Raw genomic sequence first — 20,797 nt, forward strand, 5'->3', positions numbered from 1 at the left:
TGCTCTGGTGACTTTACAGTACTGAGATGAATCTAGGTCTCCCACATGTATTTTGTTTTTGAGGCCACACCCAGCTGTGCTCTGCTTACTCCTGGCTCTATGCTCAGAGATCATCCTAGCAGTGCCCAGAGGACCACATGGGATGCCGGAGATCGAACCTGGGTTAGCTGTTTGCAGGTAAGTGCCCGCTCCACTGCAATTTTCTCCACCCTCCCCCCATTTTGTTTTGTCTTGTTTTATTCCTCATGTATGTGAAGAGGGCTCTCAGTCCATTCTTGGGCCCAAGATCGTTCATTTTCTATGAAATATAGGGCTGGAGTGATAGCACAGCAGTAGGGCTTTGCGAATTGCCGACCCAGACAGACCTGGGTTCAATCCCCCAGCATCCCATATGGTCCCCTGAGCCTGCTAGGAGCGATTTCTGAGCACAGAGCTAGGAAGAATCTCTGAGCACCACTGGATGTGCCCCCCCCCCAAAAAAAAAAGATATTGGGCCGGAGAGATAGCATGGAGGCAGGGCGTTTGCCTTGCATGCAGAAGACGGTGGTTTGAATCCCAGCATCCCATATGGTCCCCCAAGCCTGCCAGGAGAGATTTCTGAGCATAGAGGCAGAAGTAATCCCTAAGCCTGCTGGGTGTGACCCAAAAACAAACAAACAAACAAACAAAATATATATATACACACATGTACTTTTTCATTTGGGGGCTGCATTGTCTATACTCAGGATTTAACTCTTGGCTCTCTGCTTTGGGATCATTTCCTGGAGGAGCTTGGGGGAAAAACAGGTGTTGCTGGGTTGAACTAGGTTGGCCGCATAGAAGGAAATTGCCTTAATCCATTTGTGGTGGATTTATAAAATTAGAGCTTTATAGACTTGTGTAGGATTAATTTATGTTTTTAGGATTAGATATTATTTTCATTCTATGTATAAAGATTTTAGACTTCAGCAATACTGGACAAGTTAGGATAAAGTGAAAAGGTATTTACAGGGACCAGAACATACAATACAGATTTACAAAAAAAATGTAGAAAATATCTACTGCATAATAAATTTCCCCATTATTTTTTTCTGGAATGTTATTAAAGGCATCCAGAATGTACTCTTGAAATATATACATTTTTTTAGTAGTCTTGAAATATTTGCTGTTTTTACTGACAGTGAAGTAGCTTTGCAGTGTCCAGGTTTCCAGTTTTCTCAGATAAGCAAGTCAGCCTCTGAGTCCTTCTCTTTCTTCTACTCCTTGAAGCTGAACCATCCAGTTTTTTGATTAGTTGGTGCTGGAGTGTGACCTAGAGCTTATATAATTAGAGGAGCCGCTGTTTTTTCTCATTGAAAACCCTACTTGGCATCTGACTTTCTGGGGAAGTCAAACCTCTCTACTCTTTTTTTTTTTTTTTTAATAACCTTCAAGTTAATTGAGAATTCAGATCTGATCCGAGGATGGTCTAAGCCAGCCTGCACCATGGGGTAAGTAGGATCTTCTTTGAGTTTCGAGACAGTCAAAGGGAAAATGTTTTCTTGGACAAAGAGTCCCAGGCATTCTTGCTCATCGAGAATAATTGGTCAAAATAAGCTAACATACCTCTCAACTGCCATTCAAGCAGTTAACTTTTTTTTTGAATTTGTGGTTAAACCAATTTTTAAAATACTGAATTTCTTACCTTGTTCTGTTCTGTTTTCACCTGCTTATCTAGGGGCACATTGGCATGAAATGTCTGAGGACTGAAGAGCTTTTTGCTGGTTTATATTTTGAGTGGGAGCTGAGTTAGATTCTGAGGGAGAACAGGAAATAAAGGATCAGGGTTCAAGAGGACAAAGCAACCCAAGTTAAACCTGAGATTTGCCTCTCTGGGATTCAGAGTGAATAAGGGAGATGTAAAAAGATCTCAGGGTGGAACTTCTGGAACAAAGAACTGATGCTTCTGTCAGTGCTGGGTTCACTTTAAGCAGAAATGGTGTTGAGAATGGCTTTAACATTAGTGAGGAAAGTAAGTCGAAAGTCTCTGGGGTTTGAAGAGCAGGATGAAGAGAGATGGGCTTCCGAGTGCCTGTACTGAAGTGAGAATGGAATTCCTTTGGAAGGAGTATTAGAATTCCTTGGGTTTCAGATGTTGAATTAATAGCATTTTGAAGATATGGAAATTTGTATCACTTTTTTGTCTTTTTTTAATTATTTTTTTGGGGTTTTTTTGGGGGGCATACTCAGTAACACTCAGGGGTTACTCCTGGCTATGTGCTCAGAAATCACTCCTGGCTTGGGGGACCATATGGAATGCCAGGGATTGAACCCCTGTCCATCCTGGGTCGGCCATGTGCAAGGCAAATGCCCTAACACTGTGCTATCGCTTCAGCTCCTCTTTTGTCTTTTTTTTTTTTTTTTTTGGTTTTTCGGGCCAGGGTTACTCCTGGCAAAGCACTCAGAAATCGCCCCTGGCTTGAGGGGACCATATGGGACGCTGGGGGCTGGGGGATCGAACCGCGGTCCTGATCCTTGGCTAGCGCTTGCAAGGCAGACATTTATCTCTAGCGCCACCTCACCGGTCCCCTCTTTTGTCTTTTTTAATTGTTCTTTTCTAAACAAAATTATGTTGCTGAAATTCACATAGCCATTTTGATCTAAAGTTATTTTGCTGAAATTCACATAACTATTTTATAAACAGTATTTCTGAAGGATGAATATAAATCATCAGAAATTTAGACCAGGGAGATAACTTTGCTTTGTTTTGTTTTGTTTTGTTTTGAACTACACGAGCAGTGCTCAGGGTTTACTCCAAGCTCTGAGATCAGGCCAAGAGAACTGGGGAGACTATCTGGGATACGGAGGATCAAACCAGAATTGGCCACACGCAAGGCAAACGCCCTACCTGACCCAGAAGGTTTTGGGGGCAAATGCGCTTCTTGACCAAACTTTTTAAATACTTTTATTCTCAAGCCTTTCCATAAATATCTATGCTTTCATCAACATATGTGCTCTGGGGTGGGGGTCTTGCTGGGAGGCAATTTGGTGGGCTGAGCATGCAGGAATCTCAGGTTCAGCTCCCTGAGACCTGCACGATTGGAACTGAGCCCAGAGCACTGGGCCAGGAGCAGCCGCTGAGTCCCACTGGGTGTGGCTCAAACACAGTCAGTCTGGTTCACCCTCTTCCTTCTCAAAGCTTCCAAGATTGCAGGCTGCATTTTCAGAGCCGGTAGTTTGCTCTGGGTTTCTGTTTTGGGGTCACACTCAAGGGTCTTCAGGGCTGGGGCTGGTTACCAGCAGAGCCTGGGGATCCACGTGGGGCCAAGGGATTGGACCTACATTGGGGTTTTTCTCAGTGGGTCACACTAGGCCACACCTGGCATTTCTCAGGGGTTCCTCCTGGCTCTGCACTCAAGAATCATTCCTGGAGGGCTGGAGGGACCCTATGGGATACTGGGGATTGAAAGCAGATGCAAGGCAAACATCCTCCCGGCTGTGCTATTGCCCCTGCACCAAATTTCACCCACTTTGGGTTGATTTGATTCGGACAAAACTGCGGAGATGGGGATCCTCTTCCTTCCTTCCTTCTCATTCTCTGTCCACTGAGCAGACATGCAAAGACTCTCTTTCCTCTCTTTCTCTCTCCTCTCTTACCCCCCTACTTCCCTCTTTACCTTTTCCCATTTCTTTTCCTGCTTTGTTGTTGTTGTTGTTGTTTTGGGTCACACCCGGTGGTACTTAGGGTAGTCCTGGTTCTGTACTTAGAAATTGCTCCTGGCAGGCTCGTGGGACCATATGGGATGCCGGGGATTGAACCCGGGTCCATCCCAGGTCAGCTGCGTGCAAGGCAAATGCCCTATCGCTGTAATATAGCTCTGGCCTCTCCTGCTCCCCCCCCCCAATCCATTTTTCTTTCTTTTAGGGATCCAGGATGCCTTTTTAAATGTTTTAGAAACCGAAACTGGAGAGAGGCTGGGTCAAGGTGTTTGCTTTGCATTTGGTCAACTTGGGTTCCATCCCCAGCATGGCATGGCATATGGTGCCCTTAGCATCTCCAGGAAAGATCTGAGCACAGAGTCAGGAGTGCCGGGTGTGGCCCCCAAACAAAGAACAGAGAAAAAGCCTACTTCTCCGCACTCTAAAGGCAACGTTGCACAAATGTTTTTGCAGTTATTTCAGACTGCCAGGTGGCCTGGAAAACCGGGTCTGGGGACCTCGGTTCAGAACCTTTGGAGCCTTGGATTTTGGTGCTGAGTGCACATTTGTGCTCTGAGCACTGTACTGTGTGGCTGAAAAAAAAATCACAGAAAGGGCCTGCGAGTTGGAGCTTCAGGACTGGAGCGGGTTGCTCAGTCTTTCTTCTTGGCTTCTAGGAATGTCAGGTAGTAATTCCTGCACAGCTGTCTGGGGGGCCATGTAGAAGGTGACGTGTGGACCCCTAGAAGCCCCCTTGTTGAGAACAGGTGGTTCTATTGGCTTCTAGGACCCACGTCACCCATCCTCATCCCCAATGGCTCTGGGTGGATCATTAGGACTTTGGAGAAAGCTGGGGTGCACCAGGGAGCAACAAACAGGTGGAGGCTGATCCCAACCAGGGGTGGGGGATCGGCCGGCAGGCAGAGGCTGGCACCCACCCGGGAAAGTGCTTTGGGGTCCCGTGAAATTCGCTCGCTCATAGCTTGTGGGGTGAATGCGAGCAGGCTGTCATGTTTGCTGCCCCGTCACCGAACTAAGAGACGCATCTTCCTGAGAGGAACTGAGCTGAAAAGGGGCCCCCTGGGAGGAAGGCACCTAGAATTGGGGTGGGGGCAGGTTCCTGAGCAGAAATGGGTCGAGAGCTCAGGTCACCCTTGCCTCTTGCCCGCGCTGCCCTAGTTTCAGCAGCTGCTGCTGTCTAGAAAGCCACAACCTCTGAGATTTCTCTAGGCTTCTTGTATTTTTTGAGGGGGGCTCCTGAGCAATGTTGGGGTCACCTTGGGGCCCCTCCTGATGATTCTCATCAACTGGGCCAGTGATTTCAAGGTCATGGAGTCCTCCCTAAAGGTAATGGGGGTCCCCAGACCACTCAGTGTCCTCACCCCGGGCTTTCTTTGCCCATGAAGAGGGGTAGGGGCCAGACTGGCTGAAGGGGTCCCTCTGTGTGTGGGTCCTGCCCCAGCAGAAAAGGAGGTCCAAAAGTGGGGGTCTGTCTTTCCTGCTGCCGAACTTACCCCCTTCCATATTGCTGAAGTCAGAGATGAACATTTTTCCAGCACATTCCTCTTTGTTTTCTGGTTCAGATGAGCAGAGACCAAGTTTTTTAAAATTCCCCTTTTTCTGGGGAGGGGGGAAACCTCAGCAGTTGCCAACTCTGCTTTCATCCCAGTAACCCATATAGGCTCCCCAAACCCTACCAGGAGTGAGTCCTGAGCACTTCCAGGTGTGACCCAAAATGGGAAAAAGCAATACCAAAAAATAAGTGTTTTTCTTGAATGCAAAGAACCCCAGGTCCGTCCTAGGATTCCAACCTTGTATCTGGTTCCCTGAGCACTGCCAAAAGTGAACCCTGAACCCCAAAGCAGAAACAGCCCCTTAGCACCTCTGGGTATGGTCACACTCTCCACTCTACCGAAACTCTCTTTTGTTTGATCATTTCTAAATTTATTTTGAGAGACTCTGCAGCAGGCATGGGGGTGTCAGAGCCATGTCCAATGGTGCCAGAGAGATGGTTTTGGTATCAGGGTTAAATTCCAGGGCCCCACGCATGCCACGAATGAGTTATCGCCCCAGCAGACAGCAAGGAGTAATCCCTGAGCACCACCAGGTGTGACCAAAAAAGAAAAAGAAAAAAAAATAAATCTGAAGGAGACAGACAGACAGAGACAGGGACAGAGCTGAAAAGGTGCTCTGCATGCAGGAGGTCTAATTCGGTGCCCACATGTGTCCTGTGCACCAATGACAGACTCCCAAGCACAGAGCTGAGGTAGCCCCCAGCATCTTCAGCTCTGGTCCCCCAAAACCACAACCACCAAAAATGGAATTTTCTGAAAGAGATTAGGTAACGTTCCAGAGGGGTTGGGAAGACAATACTGGTTTGGAGGTCCTTGCTGCAGACGGCTTGCGTCCCTAAGCAAAACCTTAGTGGGGTCAGAACATGCTCACATGAAGAGAGCGGGTACACAAAATGGACGAATATGAAGTATGAAATAATGATACCACACGCAGTATGTGTGGGATCAACACATTTCTGGTAGGAGTGCGACAAATTTAATCTTCAGGCAAGGGAGTATATAAAGGGAAAAAGAGGCAGTCATAACATGAAAGGAATGTAATGTACATTGTTTGATTTTTAGAACAAATACTCATAGCTTTAGGTGGTTTGTAACCTTAGAATAGAATAGGTTTCAGTTAGGAGTTAGAGGATAAAAGAACGGCTAATTTTTTACATATCAAAGAAGTTCCTGGCCCTAGGTGTCATTACTGATGTAAATTAAGGAATAGCAGGAAATCCTGGTTTTCTCCTGATACCAAATATTCTTAACCTGAGGGAAATAGTAGTCTAGCTAGGGGCTTAGACCCACTTCCTAAGATCTGGTAGTAGAAAAAGATAAAACTAAAGAAACGGGTGCAGAATTATACCTAGTAAAATAGCCCAGTTCTACACTGACCAAACCTGTTTGTAAGTAGGTATTCAAAGTGACAGGCTAAGTCCCAGAGGCAGAAATCATACTGTTGTTGTGCTCAAAGGCAGGGCGAGAAGACCATTGTCTTGAAGATGCTATGTTTTGCCTTGGCCTTTGGAAGTAAAAAGGCTGACAGAAAGAGAGGTAGCTGGCTGGATTTTGAGTTGCAAATATACTAAGCTAGCAGGGAACTTTTAGCAGTTTTCTTTGGTACTGAAATTCCTTTATGACTGCAGGATAACTAAGGCTGAATTTCTGTAGTATAGCAGAAACGAATTAAAGGGAAAATGTTAAGTCACTACCATGTAAGAAGTATGACAGAAATATCGCCAGTGATCCACGCAAGGGTCCATGATTGACTTCTCCAACGGGCCTTCTGGCAGATATTTCTCGAGAGGAAAATTAGGCACTGCACCAGGAAAGCCAAAAGCCACGTCTGGTGCGTGCTTCCTTAATAATTAGGGTCATGCATGCTGCATGCCTCTACAGTACTGGCCTCACATGAGGCCAGGACTAACCTGGTATGGTCCCCGACACCAGTCAGTCCCTGCAACACTGCCTGGTCAGCCCTGGCCCCCAAGCACAGTGGGATGGTGCACAGTGGGATGAAGCCTCACAACGGCTTCAGGACTCACAGGGGAGAGTTTTGGGGGACGAAACTGGTACTGTCCAGACTTACTTTTGGTGCTGTACTCAAGGATACACTCCTGGGAGGGAGTCTGGGGACCCTCTGTGGTGCTAGGGGCTGAACCCACATCAGCTACATGCAAGGCAAGTGCCCTGATCAAAAATCAAAACAAAAACCTACAAGATGTTGACCTAGGACAACTGTCAGGCAGCTGCAAAAGTCATGGATGGAACATAATACAGAAACATCTTCTGCACACCTATGTTCATTGTGGTACTATTTATAAGAGCCAGACTCTGGAAACAACCCAGATGCCCGACAACAGATGAATGCCTAAAGGAACTGTGGTACATATACACAATGGAATAGCCATCAGGAGAAATGAAGTCATGAAATTTTCTTACACATGGATGTACTTAGAATCTATTATGCTGAGCAAAATAAGTCAGAGGGGGAGAGAAAAGCGCAGAATAGTCTCACTCATTTGTGGGATTGGTGAGCGCAATTGAGAAATAACTACATCAACCACTATCATGACAATGGTAGTGAGTGAGAGAAGTAGGATGCCTGTCTCGAATATGGGCAGGGGGTAGGGGAGGAGGTAGAGGGGGGTATTGGTGGTGAGAAAGTTGAACTAGTTAAGGGGGGGTTTCTTTTTATGACTGAAGCCCAACTACAATCATGTTTGTAATCATGAAAAGAGTCACAAATGATGCCTGAACTTGGCACAAAGCCCGTCTACATTGCTGAGACATAAGGATATGAATCCAAGGCCTGTTTCACTTTTTACTTTGAGAAAAGAAAAAGAAAACTTTTCTGGGATTTAGCGGGGAGGACAGTAAGCCCTGAGCTCCACCTGGTGTGGCCCAGAAACTCATTTCCTCAGGAAACTCAAAGCTCTCTTCCTTTCTTTGTAGGAGTTACTCCTGACTCTGTGCTCAGGGATCAATCCTGGCAGGCTCAGGGGACCATATTGGATGCTGGGATCAAACCTGGGTCCTTCACGAGTCAGCCACATGCAAGGCAAACACCCTATAGCTGTGCTCTCATTCCGCTCCCTAATTCATATTTGACAAAAAAAAAAAATAAAATACAGTTCATTGTGAAGACTCTCCTTTCTGTTACAAAAACATTTTCCTAGCTTCCCCCCCATTTCTCCCCCCATTTTTGGGTCACTTTTGTGTATGTAAATATTTTGGGAGATTACTATGTTGCTCACCCTAATCTGTGCCCTACCCTAGGGTGTGACCTGGCATTCTGCCCCCACCCTAGGGTAGGACCTGATTCTGCTTCCACCATTGGTTGGTATCTGATCCCACCATTGGGTGGGACCTGACTCTGGAGTATAAGAGCCAGGGTCTGTGGAAGGCGGGGGCTTTTTGCTGGCTGGAACTGAATCTGAGTCTTTGGACTTCAGTTTTGTCCATCCGAATAAAGCGAATATTTCCACGAGCCTGATTGTCTGCGAGCTGTTTACCCGCCGTTTCACCTCAGAACCGTGGGCTAGACAGGGTGGCAGACGCGTGCTCCGAGCTGGAAGAAAAGGGCCTCATTCTCCATCCCTCTATCCATCCCTCCATCAGTCAACCTCTTCAGGGGCTGTCCTGCTACATAATGGCGCCCGAAAACGGACCTGAACCCTGGACCCTCAGATCTGTAAGTGAAATACTTCATTGGAAATTTCCTATGCTGACCATCAAATGGTTTCTGTGGTTAGTCATGTGGATTTTACCACCCTTAGTCTTACGCATTGGTGCTCTAGTATACAAGTGGATCATTCCATTTTGTTTAAAACTAATTGGTTTTGATCTAAGGACAATCACTGCAGTTGGATGGTTGTGGTCTATATTTCAAATGAAAAGTGTAGTGTCTCTAGCCATCATAGTTTGTGGAATTTCTGTGTTGACTAACATTATTATTATGAGCATAGTTATTTGCTGGTATTTAGGAAATAGAAAGTGTAGAAATGGTGAGGCTAAAACCAGTGTAGATAATAAGGAAATTTATCTGACGAAAACTCAGACCAAGGTGCAGGCTGATGAATCCAGCCCCACCATCAACAATATAGAAATTTTTGCTGGAAGAAAAACAACTCAGAATGTTAAGCCTGATTCTAGTGAATTGCTTGACAATAGTGACTCAGATAATGATCAACCTCCAGTGCTAACTCCACGAGGGAGGACTCCTTCTAGTCACAAAATTGAATTGCAGAGCAGAGCAGATTCAAACGATGAACCACATGCTCGGTCTCAGAGCTCTATTCAGAGTAATTTTGCTAATCAGGCCTTATCCCCTATAGACGGGGTAAATGTTTCTAACTATGTACCCTATCAGATGGAAGAATTAGATCGGTTTAAAAGAGCATGTAAAGAAAATGGGCCAAAATCGCCATACAGTGTGGAGTTATTAAGACTTTGGAGTCATAACTCATCTTGGACTTTGTATGATTTTAAAAGAATCGCTGAAATATGCCTGTCGTCTAAACAGCGAACTGAATGGGAAATGTACTATTCAGAAGGCGTAAAAGCTAAATTATATAGTCCGGATGGTATGAAAAAGCAAGTGGCAGGTGTTACTCTATCGTATGAATTATTGATGGCAGAAAATCAATTTGCAAATATTCAGACACAAGCAGCTTTACCTAAGGAAATCTTAAATTTAATCAGGGAGATTGCATTGTCAGCATGGGAAAAAATTGATTCTAACAGCATTGGTAGAGGAAACTTTTTAAAAATTACCCAAGGCCCTTATGAGTCATTTGCAGAGTTTGTAGGTAAGATTAAAGATGCTCTGAAGTTACAGGTGGAAGATGAGGAGATTAGAAACTTCCTAGTAAAATCTTTGGCCTATCATAATGCAAATTCAGCCTGTAGATTAGTATTGAATACATTAAATGAAAAGTCAGATCTGAATGATTACCTTTATGCCTGCCGGAATGTCTATGTGGAACCCTAACCCCCACCCCACTTAGACTCAGTACAAACCTTCCCAGTTACCAAGGGAACAATGCCTTACTCCCCTCAGGGACAGAACACTTTCCGGAAACCAGGTCTTTGCCCAAAATGCAAAAGGGGTCGCCACTGGGCGAAAGATTGCAGATCCAGAAACCTCATTAATAATAACCTAAGTAGAGGTTTCAACACAGTCCCCAGGAGGCAAATCGCCTGCTACCATTGTGGAAAACAGGGACATATCAAAAGAAATTGTCGTCTCCTTATAAATTCAGCTCCCCAAGAACACACATACAAGATGCAGGGAAACGCCCACAGGGCCTCCCCCCAGGCCCTTCCAAATCAGGGGCAAAGTTCACAGACAATAATCCTTCCAAGCCCAGCCCAAGAAAATTCATCACGATAAGGGAATTAATCCACTCCACTTCAGGGAGTGCCGGATTAGACATATTATGCCCAGAGGACATTACAATTTACCCAGGAGCATGCCCTTACATGTTAGAAACTGGCATTGTAGGCCCGCCACCCCCAGATACTATGGGTTTGATTCTTGGCAGAAGTTCCCTCAACATAAAGGGTATATCAGTAATCACTGGTGTCATTGACTCAGATTCCATGGGAGAAATCATTGTAGTTATTACTGTACCAGTTACATGGACCTTTAAAAAAGGAGAAGCGATTGCCCAGATAGTAATAGTGCCTTATGTCAAATTTGGGACTTCAGATAAGACTAGAATTGGAGGTTTTGGAAGCACAGATCCGGGTGCTGCTCAAAACCCAATCGTGGCTCTGTTTACTAAATGTAAAGATGAACACCCAATGATCAAACTTCACTTGGAAGGCAAACCCTTTGATGGAATGATAGATACGGGTGCTCAGATTACCGTAATTTCTGATAAAGAATGGCCAGAAAATTGGCCTCTTCAGGAAATCCCGTATTCCCTAGAAGGAATAGGAGGCCTGAGTTCCTGTCTGTTGAGTACGAGGACTATGCTATTTTACGGCCCAGAAAATCAAAAAGCAATAATCAGACCTCACGTGGGCCCATTTTCACCATCCCTGTGGGGCCGTGACCTACACAAACAGTGGAAAGCAGAATTCCACATCCCATTAGCTCCAGAAGAGCCCGAACCTTCTTTTGATTTAAAAACCAAAAATTTTTAGTGGGGGCCACTACCGTAAAAACACCAGACCAATAAAAATAAAATGGAAATCTGATGAACCAATTTGGACAGGTCAGTGGCCCCTTAAAACTGATAAATTAAAGGTGCTGACAGAATTAGTGGAGGAACAGCTAAGTTTAGGACATATTGAACCATCTTTTTCTCAATGGAATTCACCTATATTCACTATAAAAAAGAAATCCGGTAAATGGAGACTTTTGATGGATCTTAGAGCTATAAATTTATCCATGATACCTATGGGCAAATTGCAGACTGGTTTACCATCACCTGTAGTTATTCCAAAGGAATGGCCACTAATTATAATTGATCTGAAAGACTGCTTCTACCATATTCTATCCACCCAGATGATAAAAAACGTTTTGCATTCTCAGTTCCTTCTCTCAATAATACCCATCCCTGCAGACGTTTCCAATGGACTGTTCTCCCCCAAGGCATGCTGAATTCACCAACCATGTGTCAGTTTTTTGTAGATAAGGTTTTGAGCCCTGCTCATGAAAAATTTCCTCAAGCCATGATATTTCATTATACAGATGATATCTTGCTCACAATGAACAACGAAACAGATTTACAGGAATTATACTCTTATGTTACTGACTGTTTACAAACATCAGGACTGAAAATAGCTTTAGAAAAAATACAGATAATGCCACCGTATCAATATTTGGGTTTTATTTTGGACCGGACGTCTATACGTCCACAAAAATTTTCTATCAAAAAAGAAAACCTCAGAACGCTTAATGATTTTCAGAGACTTTTTAAAGAAAACTCAGTTTGTTATTTCTTCAATTGTTCGGGATTCCCCTATCCCCAATGCCAAGGTTTTTTACATTGATGGATCCCAAAATGGAAAAGGAGGAATAACTGGAGACAACATTAATATGACCATAGATACCAAATATAAATCTGCACAGAAAGTTGAATTAGCAACGTTAATTTACCTGTTAGAAAATGTATCTGAAGCCATGAATATAGTTTCTGATTCTTTGTATGTGGTAAATTTATGTCATGTGATAGCCACTGCATCCCTTAATGCTAATAACCCGATCATACAGGACTTACTTAAACAATTACAGCAGCTTCTTCAAAAACGAACTGAGCCCATCTTCATCAAGCATATTAGAGCCCACTCAGGTCTTCCAGGACCTATGGCTCAAGGAAATAAAACTGCTGACTTGCTAGCAATGCCTATATTTAAATCACCTGTAGAGGAACATTCAGCCCTACACACAAATGCTCGCCGTTTACATGTGAATTACCAAATTCCATGGAGGCAAGCTAGAGAAATCGTAGAAAACTGCAACGTATGTGCACCGTTAACAAAAAAGACTCACATAGCAGGAGCAAACCCAAGAGGCTTACAGTCTAACGAACTTTGGCAAATGGATATAACTCAAACAGATTTATTTCCAAGGAAACCATATCTTCATGTTGTGGTGGACACTTATTCTCGGTTTATGTGGGCAATTCCCATGTCTTCTCAAAAATCTAAGGCTGCTTGTAGTTTTCTTTTACAATGTTTCTCTGTGATGGGTATTCCATATTCTATAAAAACTGATAATGGGCCAGCCTATGTTAGCAAAACTTTTGAATTTTTTTGTAAGGAATGGCAGATAAGACATCTCAGAGGAATTCCTTACAATTGTAGGGGACAGGCCATTGTAGAAAGGACTCACAGAACCTTAAAAACTCAATTGCAAAAAAATAGAAAAAGAGGTTTACCACCAACGGATTTGCTGTCTTTGACTCTTATCACACTAAATTACTTTAACTTACCCCAAGGGGAAAGTTACACTGCAGCGGAAAGACATTTTAAGGAAGATATTCAGAGACAAGAAACAACCCATAAACCTATTTGGATCAAGGAGGATGAAAAATGGATAGCTGGCTATCTTCTCCTAAGAGGAAGGAGTTATGCCTATGTTTCTATAAATGATGACCCTCCCAAGAAATTTTGGGTTCCATTACGTCTTGTTAGAAATCGGGCTAGCACAAATGATCAGGTTCAGACTACAAACTCCCCTTCACAGAAAAAGCAGAATACTTCAGACACTAACAGCAGTAATATTGCTGAGGTCTCTGGGGCAGGGAACGATTTAGCTGTCACACACCATACAATGAGTGAGACTGATGGTAGTTATAAACCCTTACACTCCGAGATGCAAAAGGAAAGACAGGAACCTGTCTTAACTGGGCTCCAAAATATAGGAAACTCTTGCTACATGAACTCAATATTGCAATGCTTGTATAATATTTCAGACTTAACTCAGTATTTTTATAAAGATCATTATAAAAAGGATATTAACAAGAAAAATCCGATGGGGCATGAAGGTAAATTAGCCGAAGAATTTGGTCGGCTCATCAAAACCATGGGAAATGGATTTCATAGATATATTAACCCTGAAAGCTTCAAAGTAACAATTGGTTTACTTAATGACCAGTTTGCTGGACACAATCAGCAGGATCCTCACGAACTACTGATGTTCCTAATAGAGGGATTACATCAGGACTTGCTTACTGTAAATCTAATGATAGACAAAACTACACATCTCATGGGAAATGAAAATTATGAACAATTTAGTCCAGAACACCAAAAGGCTCACAGATCTATTATTTATGATCTCTTTCAAGGACAATTCAAATCTATACTCCAGTGTCTCACTTGCCACCAAAAGTCTGAGGTTTATGAGACATTTGTTCATTTGTCTTTGGCTGTTACATCTACAGATAAATGTACATTACAGGAATGCCTCTCTGAATTTTCTAAAGAAGAAGAATTAAGAAATGACAACAAAGTTCTGTGCAACAGTTGCAAAAATAGAAGGGATTTTTCAAAGAAAACGTATTTATGGAAACTGCCACCAGTACTTATAATACACTTGAAACGTTTTGCTTTTGATGGCAAACAAATAAAAAAATTGCATACTTATGTAGATTTTCCTTTAGAAGACCTCAATTTAGAGGAATTCACTTCAGAGAATAAAAGCAAGATTAAGAAATACAACTTATCATCGGTGTCAAACCATTATGGTAAAGTTCACTATGGACACTGTACTTCATACTGTAAAATTGCTGCAAAACAACACTGGATCAATTTTGATGACAAGAAGATCAAAAAAGTCCCTAATACATTGGTAAAATCCACAGCAGCATACATCCTGTTTTATACTTCTTAGAGATCTACAATGAACACCAGATAATCATTTTACTTCCTTATCAGTTGCTATTAATGCTCTAGGATTCTTTCCACAGGCATGATCAATGAATATAGATTGAAAATCATGAATCCCCAATGTGTTTCCTTGTAGGATGGATTTATGTCTTAATTTCATTATTGCTCTAGGTCTCAGTTAATCATGAAATTTTACAAATTAATTTAGTCAAGGTTCACCTGAAAGAGAAATTTCTCATCATATTAATGTTGTTTTTCTTTCTAGGTATACTCATTTAACGACTTTCACTCTTTTTATTTTAACATCATTGCTTTATTTCCCTCAATTTAGGTTTTAAGACGCTGACATAATGATAATTTTAGGTGGACTTTCTTCACAGTGCTTCTTGCCTATGATTGATTATCATAAAGTTACTGTTATACAATAACTTTGTATATATACTGATATACACGTATAGTAGAGTTTTCCATGTTTGTATTACGCATGAAATTCTCTTTCAGATCTGCTAGGCAAAACCATAAAAAAAATTTTTTTTTGTGAATTTGAAATGATTTATCTAAACAATTGCCGGCTATTACATTTTAAGGAGCTTTTTAGTTGATTCAGCTGAATTCTCTTTTCTTTTGCTCTATTTTGGATCCTTTCCAACAAATATTTTTTAGTATGAGTGAGTGTTATGACCATATTTTTTGTGAAGTCTGTGTGTGTATGTCTTGTTTAGTGTCTGTCTGTTCTGCATATTTTGTATATAGTTTCCTTTTTCCTAACTTTATCTTCCCCAAATTAGTCTTACTTATCCTTCCTTCTCTCTTCCTAGTCCTTAACATTTTAATTTTCAGGATTTCACATGTGCAACCCATCTCCTTCACCCACAACTACAAGCTTCCTGATCTCGGCTGGAAGAAGAAATCCATGACTGTTGGAGTTTTACACCATATATGCTGCAAACTTGTTGGAAATGAAGCCACCTGGAATTTGTGTCACAATGTAACCCCAGAGAAAAGATCCAGGGACAAGACCCACAGTCTCTGGATCCCAGTTAAACTGTGCTATCTGAATTTCTGGTTTTCCATCCACATACACAATGCTGTTGTTGACCGTTTCTACAATGGCTACCCCAAGATTGCACCGATCCCAAAGGAAATACAGAAGCCCAACCAACTTATGATGTAATGATGTAACGCTTGGGGATGCCCCAACACATGGATGACTGTACTGGCCTTCCTTCTTCATTCAGCTTGATGTTATCTCCTGTACAAGGCTTCAACCCGCTTTTCCAGACCCATCAAGTGTCTTCTGCCGGTCTTTTTGGAGTTCCAGACCCCTCATATTTACAGATTGGTATTGAACTCTGTAGAAATTTCATCTGTTATTTTTCCTATAACTGTAATCCTTTGAAGTTATATTTGGTACTACACTTCTTTTGACTATCATAATTAATGTTTTTCTTTTTCTTTTTTTTTTTTTTTTTGGTTTTTGGGCCACACCCGTTGATGCTCAGGGGTTACTCCTGGCTATGCGCTCAGAAGTTGCTCCTGGCTTGGGGGACCATATGGGATGCCGGGGGATTGAACCGCGGTCCATCCAAGGCTAGTGCAGGCAAGGCAGGCACCTTACCTTTAGCGCCACCGCCCGGCCCCCTAATTAATGTTTTTCTATTTTAGTTTTTAATATTAGGAATCGATGTTGTATTACATTAAGGTTTTGCTTTCTTGACTTTAGGTTTGTGAGTTAGATATTATTGTCTATAATTTCCCAAATGATATTTTTGTCTGTTCTCAGGGTTTTTTGCGTGGGCGCATCATAGGCAAAATACTAGGTTTATAGAAGGTTCCATCCATTTTGGATGGGCCCTCAAGTTGTTTATTTACACAGGGAGGGTCTCAGCCTTAAACATTTTGTTTTGGTTTGTGACTTAAGCTCCCATCTATAAATAGTCGACATCAATTTCAGACATCTTATGGACTTCAGACAGGATTAAGAACTTGGACTAAGTTCAGATACCTATTGATCATCATTGCAGTGGCTCCCCACTGTGCAGAGGGTGTATGTGCCTCTTCTTCCGAAATAAAGGCCTAGTTCAATGCCCTCAAAGATGGGCTTTCTGGTCTACCTGAACTTGAATGAAAATGGAGCTGGAGAGATAGCATGAAGGTGAGGCGTTTGCCTTTCATGCAGAAGGTCATTGGTTCAAATGCCGGTATCTGCCAGGAGCGATTTCTGAACGTGGAGTCAGGAGTAACTCCTGAGCACTGCCAGGTGTGACCCAAAAACGACCACCACCACCACCACCAACAACAACAACAAATAAAGAAAAGGTGCTTCTTCTTGCCTGCTACACAACCTTTCTGGTGTCTCTTCGAAAGATCTATGTACGTCTTAGATTTATCTTCTCAGGAGCTTGTAGTTGATTCCTTGATACATGTTTCTGGTTTTAGACACCCTGTGCTTAGGTTAGAAGTTTTTCTTTACATTTTCCTGTGATGCGCTTATGCAAACAGCCGCTCTTTTATTATTGACTAATTTTTCTTTTAATAATTGTAGACAATATTGTTTGTTTACTAAAAACAAAAGGGGGAATTGTTGTGTATGTAAATATTTTGGGGGATTACTATGTTGCTCACCCTAATCTGTGCCCTACCCTAGGGTGTGACCTGGCATTCTGCCCCCACCCTAGGGTAGGACCTGATTCTGCTTCCACCATTGGTTGTTATCTGATCCCACCATTGGGTGGGACCTGACTCTGGAGTATAAGAGCAAGGGTCTGTGGAAGGCGGGGGCTTTTTGCTGGCTGGAACTGAATCTGAGTCTTTGGACTTCAGTTTTGTCCATCCGAATAAAGCAAATATTTCCACGAGCCTGATTGTCTGCGAGCTGTTTACCCGCCGTTTCACCTCAGAACCGTGGGCTAGACAGGGTGGCAGACGCGTGCTCCGAGCTGGAAGAAAAGGGCCTCATTCTCCATCCCTCCATCCATCCCTCCATCAGTCAACCTCTTCAGGGGCTGTCCTGCTACAGGTCACAATGAAAGAAGTGAAAAACATGTTTTCCCCTACACATTCCTGATGGGAGTTGTCTGTCTCTTTCTCATGCAATGCAATGTTCCCCCCTCACCCTCCCCTCAATTTATCCTGACAGATCAATGAGCTATGTTAACTACCTGCTTGTCTCTTATCTACTGAGCTACAGGTGCTGATCCATTTGCTGGCTCCCCATGGTTTTACAGACCCCGCATTAATCGTCCTGAAGACATCTTGGAGACTTAAAGTCTGGGTCCCGCTCACTTGGAGACTTGAAGTCTGGATCCCTACTCACACCTACCCCCAAAATCTCTGGATTCCCCCACATCAAAGCCCATTCCTGTTTCCGCTGTAAAAATAACACAGCCCACCTGAAAACTGTATAAAAACCCCCTGATTTCAGACCTCGGGGTTCGCAACCTCTGCTCTGCTCTGAGCACGTTTCGAACCTCTGATCGATCAGATTAAATTGGAACTTGCCTGCAATTGCTGAGCACGTGCCTTTTTCACTATTCTGCGCTGGGCAACTGGGGGGGACGGGTCGTCCGGACTTTTCAGTTTTTGGCGAGCCAGCCAGGAGACCCTTACACACCCCGCCCGAGCCGGACGAGTGAACAAGGTCTGCTTGGTAAGTTCCCTGGGATCCCTTCTCCCTCCTCCTCCCCTTAGGTCACTCTCTAGCTCCCTGAGTGCTTTGCTCTGGGTTTATCTGTGGGAAGCGCCGTTTTGCATTGCTATTGTAAACACACCTGGTAATTCGACTAGGAGGCTTAGTCGTGAAAGTGTGGCTTTGGAATCCCAGACTGAGATTCCCACTTGACGCGTATACCGAGTGGCAAAAGAGTTGATGGACTCGGGGCCGGGAAGGTGGCGCTAGAGATAAGGTGTCTGCCTTACAAGCGTTAGCCAAGGAACGGACCGCGGTTCTATCCCCCGGTGTCCCATATGGTCCTCCCAAGCCAGGGGTGATTTCTGAGCACATAGCCAGGAGTAACCCCTGAGCGTCAAACGGGTGTGGCCCAAAAACCAAAAAAAAAAAAAAAAAAAAAAAAGAGTCGATGGACTCCAACGCAAAGTCGCATCCCTGGACGCGCGCACCAGGGAGCCTAGGAGGCAATTTAAGGCAACAGGGAAGACGTTCCCTGGTTGCAGGAGGAGGTCTGTCTGTGTAGGCATGCTGCATTGTAGGTTCGCTTTCCGCCGCTACTATTGGATTTGAAACTGTTGTTGGAATATTGGCTTGCAATTTGAGTTGAATATCTGGCAATTCTGATATTGTCATTGTGTTTCTCTATTGTGAGTCCCTTGGGGGCTCGTCCACTGATTGTTACCCCGAAAAACTTTCTGTTTGAAATCTCTAACTGTATCTAAACTAACACTACTGAGTCCGACCACAAAAGTCCCCCAGAGCCAGGTACCCTGTACACATTGGTTTAAGCAATACACTACTCCCTCTAGTGGTCGGACATTCTTTTTCTATGTCTTCTGCGACTGTCTCTCTCTGTCCCCCTACTTGTGACTGGGCTGACCCAGCCGCGTATTCTGGCACACTCATCCCAGTGTGTTGTTTTCTCTCTACGGAACACCCTACCCTTGTTTTTGTGTTTCAAATCGGACTCTGTATTGTGTTTTTTTTTATTCCTTGTTGGTTGTTGTACTGTTCTGTGTGGAAAGAGGGCTTGATACATTGCTGTCAAGTATTCTGTGTGAAAGAGAGGCTTGGTAACAGCTGTTTGTGCATAAGGCTGGTGAGATCAGGCAGCAATGGGACAAGTATAATCCACACCACTTGCTTACACTAGAGCATCGGAAAGAAGTTAACAAAAGGGCAAAGAAACAGTCTTAGGTTATAAAGAAGAGAAAATGGCAGGCATTTTGCTCTTCCAAATGGCCCTCCTTTGATGTAGGGTGGCCTCAGGGAGGCTCTTTTCATTTGCCATCCATACGAAAAGTAAAAAGCGTTATCTACCGCGCCAAACCCGAGGGACACCCAGAACAGGAGTCCTATATTCTTGTCTGGGAAGATTTGTGTGAAAACCCCCCGGAATGGATGCGCCCCTTTCTGTTTCCAACAGCTCCCGACAGCCTGGTCGCCTTGCCACCTGACCCTGAGCGCTCTTCCTTACCCCCACCTATTAACCATAGCATTCTTCCCGTAAGAACCCAAGAAGGAGGCGCCCCGGAGGAGATAACGAAGCCAGCCCCTCCCAGCTCACCTCTATGCCCACCACAGTTCCCCAACATTTATCCAGATACAACTGATCTTCTTCTTTTCGAGCCCCCTCCCTACAGGCCCACAGGACAGAGATTCGTTCCACCAATGCCTGCCCTGCCCGCATCCACACAACGGGAGGCACCTGTCCCCTTTGCGACTTCCTGTGAGGGCGTAGAGAAGCAGGGAGCAGGCCAAGGGGCGTGGCTGCTTGCTGCGTCTGCAGAGCGAGAAGTGTCTGCCCCCCCTGCGTCTCCCTCAACTTGCGAGAGTTCGGAGAAGGGAAGCGCAGACCAGGGGGCATGGCGGCTCACCCCAGCTCCTGCCCCGATCTGCGGGAATGCGGGAAGTGCAGACCAGGGGGCGTGGCGGCTCACCCCAGCGCCTGCACTGGGGAGAGGGGAACCGTCCACACTGTCAGCTCCCACTGCCCCTCCCCAACCACCACCACCACCACCACTATTAACCAAGGGGCATGACCGGGCCCCTTGCCTACCTTCTGTTTTAACAACAGACGGACAGGAATCATACTATCCACCCTCCCCCCCTGACTCAGAGGGAGGGGATGGACGCACAGGGCCAGCTGCAGGGACCCGGAGCCAGCTAAGAGGACAAAGCTCTGCCCCTCATGCAGCATCTATCATGCCACTAAGACCAGTGGTCCCCAACGTTCCTTTGCCCGATGGGCATGGTGGAAATATGCCTACCTTACAGTTCTGGCCTTTTCCCTCCTCTGATTTGTACAATTGGAAGCTAAATCACCCTTCTTTTTCAGAGGACCCTACTAAGCTAATTAACCTTTTTGACTCCCTAATGAATACTCATCAACCAACCTGGGATGATTGCCAACAACTGATAAAAACCCTTTTTACTACTGAGGAACAAAACAGAATCCTGGCCGCAGCACGGAAAAATGTGATTGGGAATGGTGGTCTAATCACCGACAGGCCTGATGAAATAGATGACATCTTTCCTTTGCGCAGACCCAACTGGGACCCCAACGCTCCTG

Source organism: Suncus etruscus, chromosome 12, assembly GCF_024139225.1.
Source record: "Suncus etruscus isolate mSunEtr1 chromosome 12, mSunEtr1.pri.cur, whole genome shotgun sequence".
NCBI lineage: Eukaryota > Metazoa > Chordata > Mammalia > Eulipotyphla > Soricidae > Suncus > Suncus etruscus.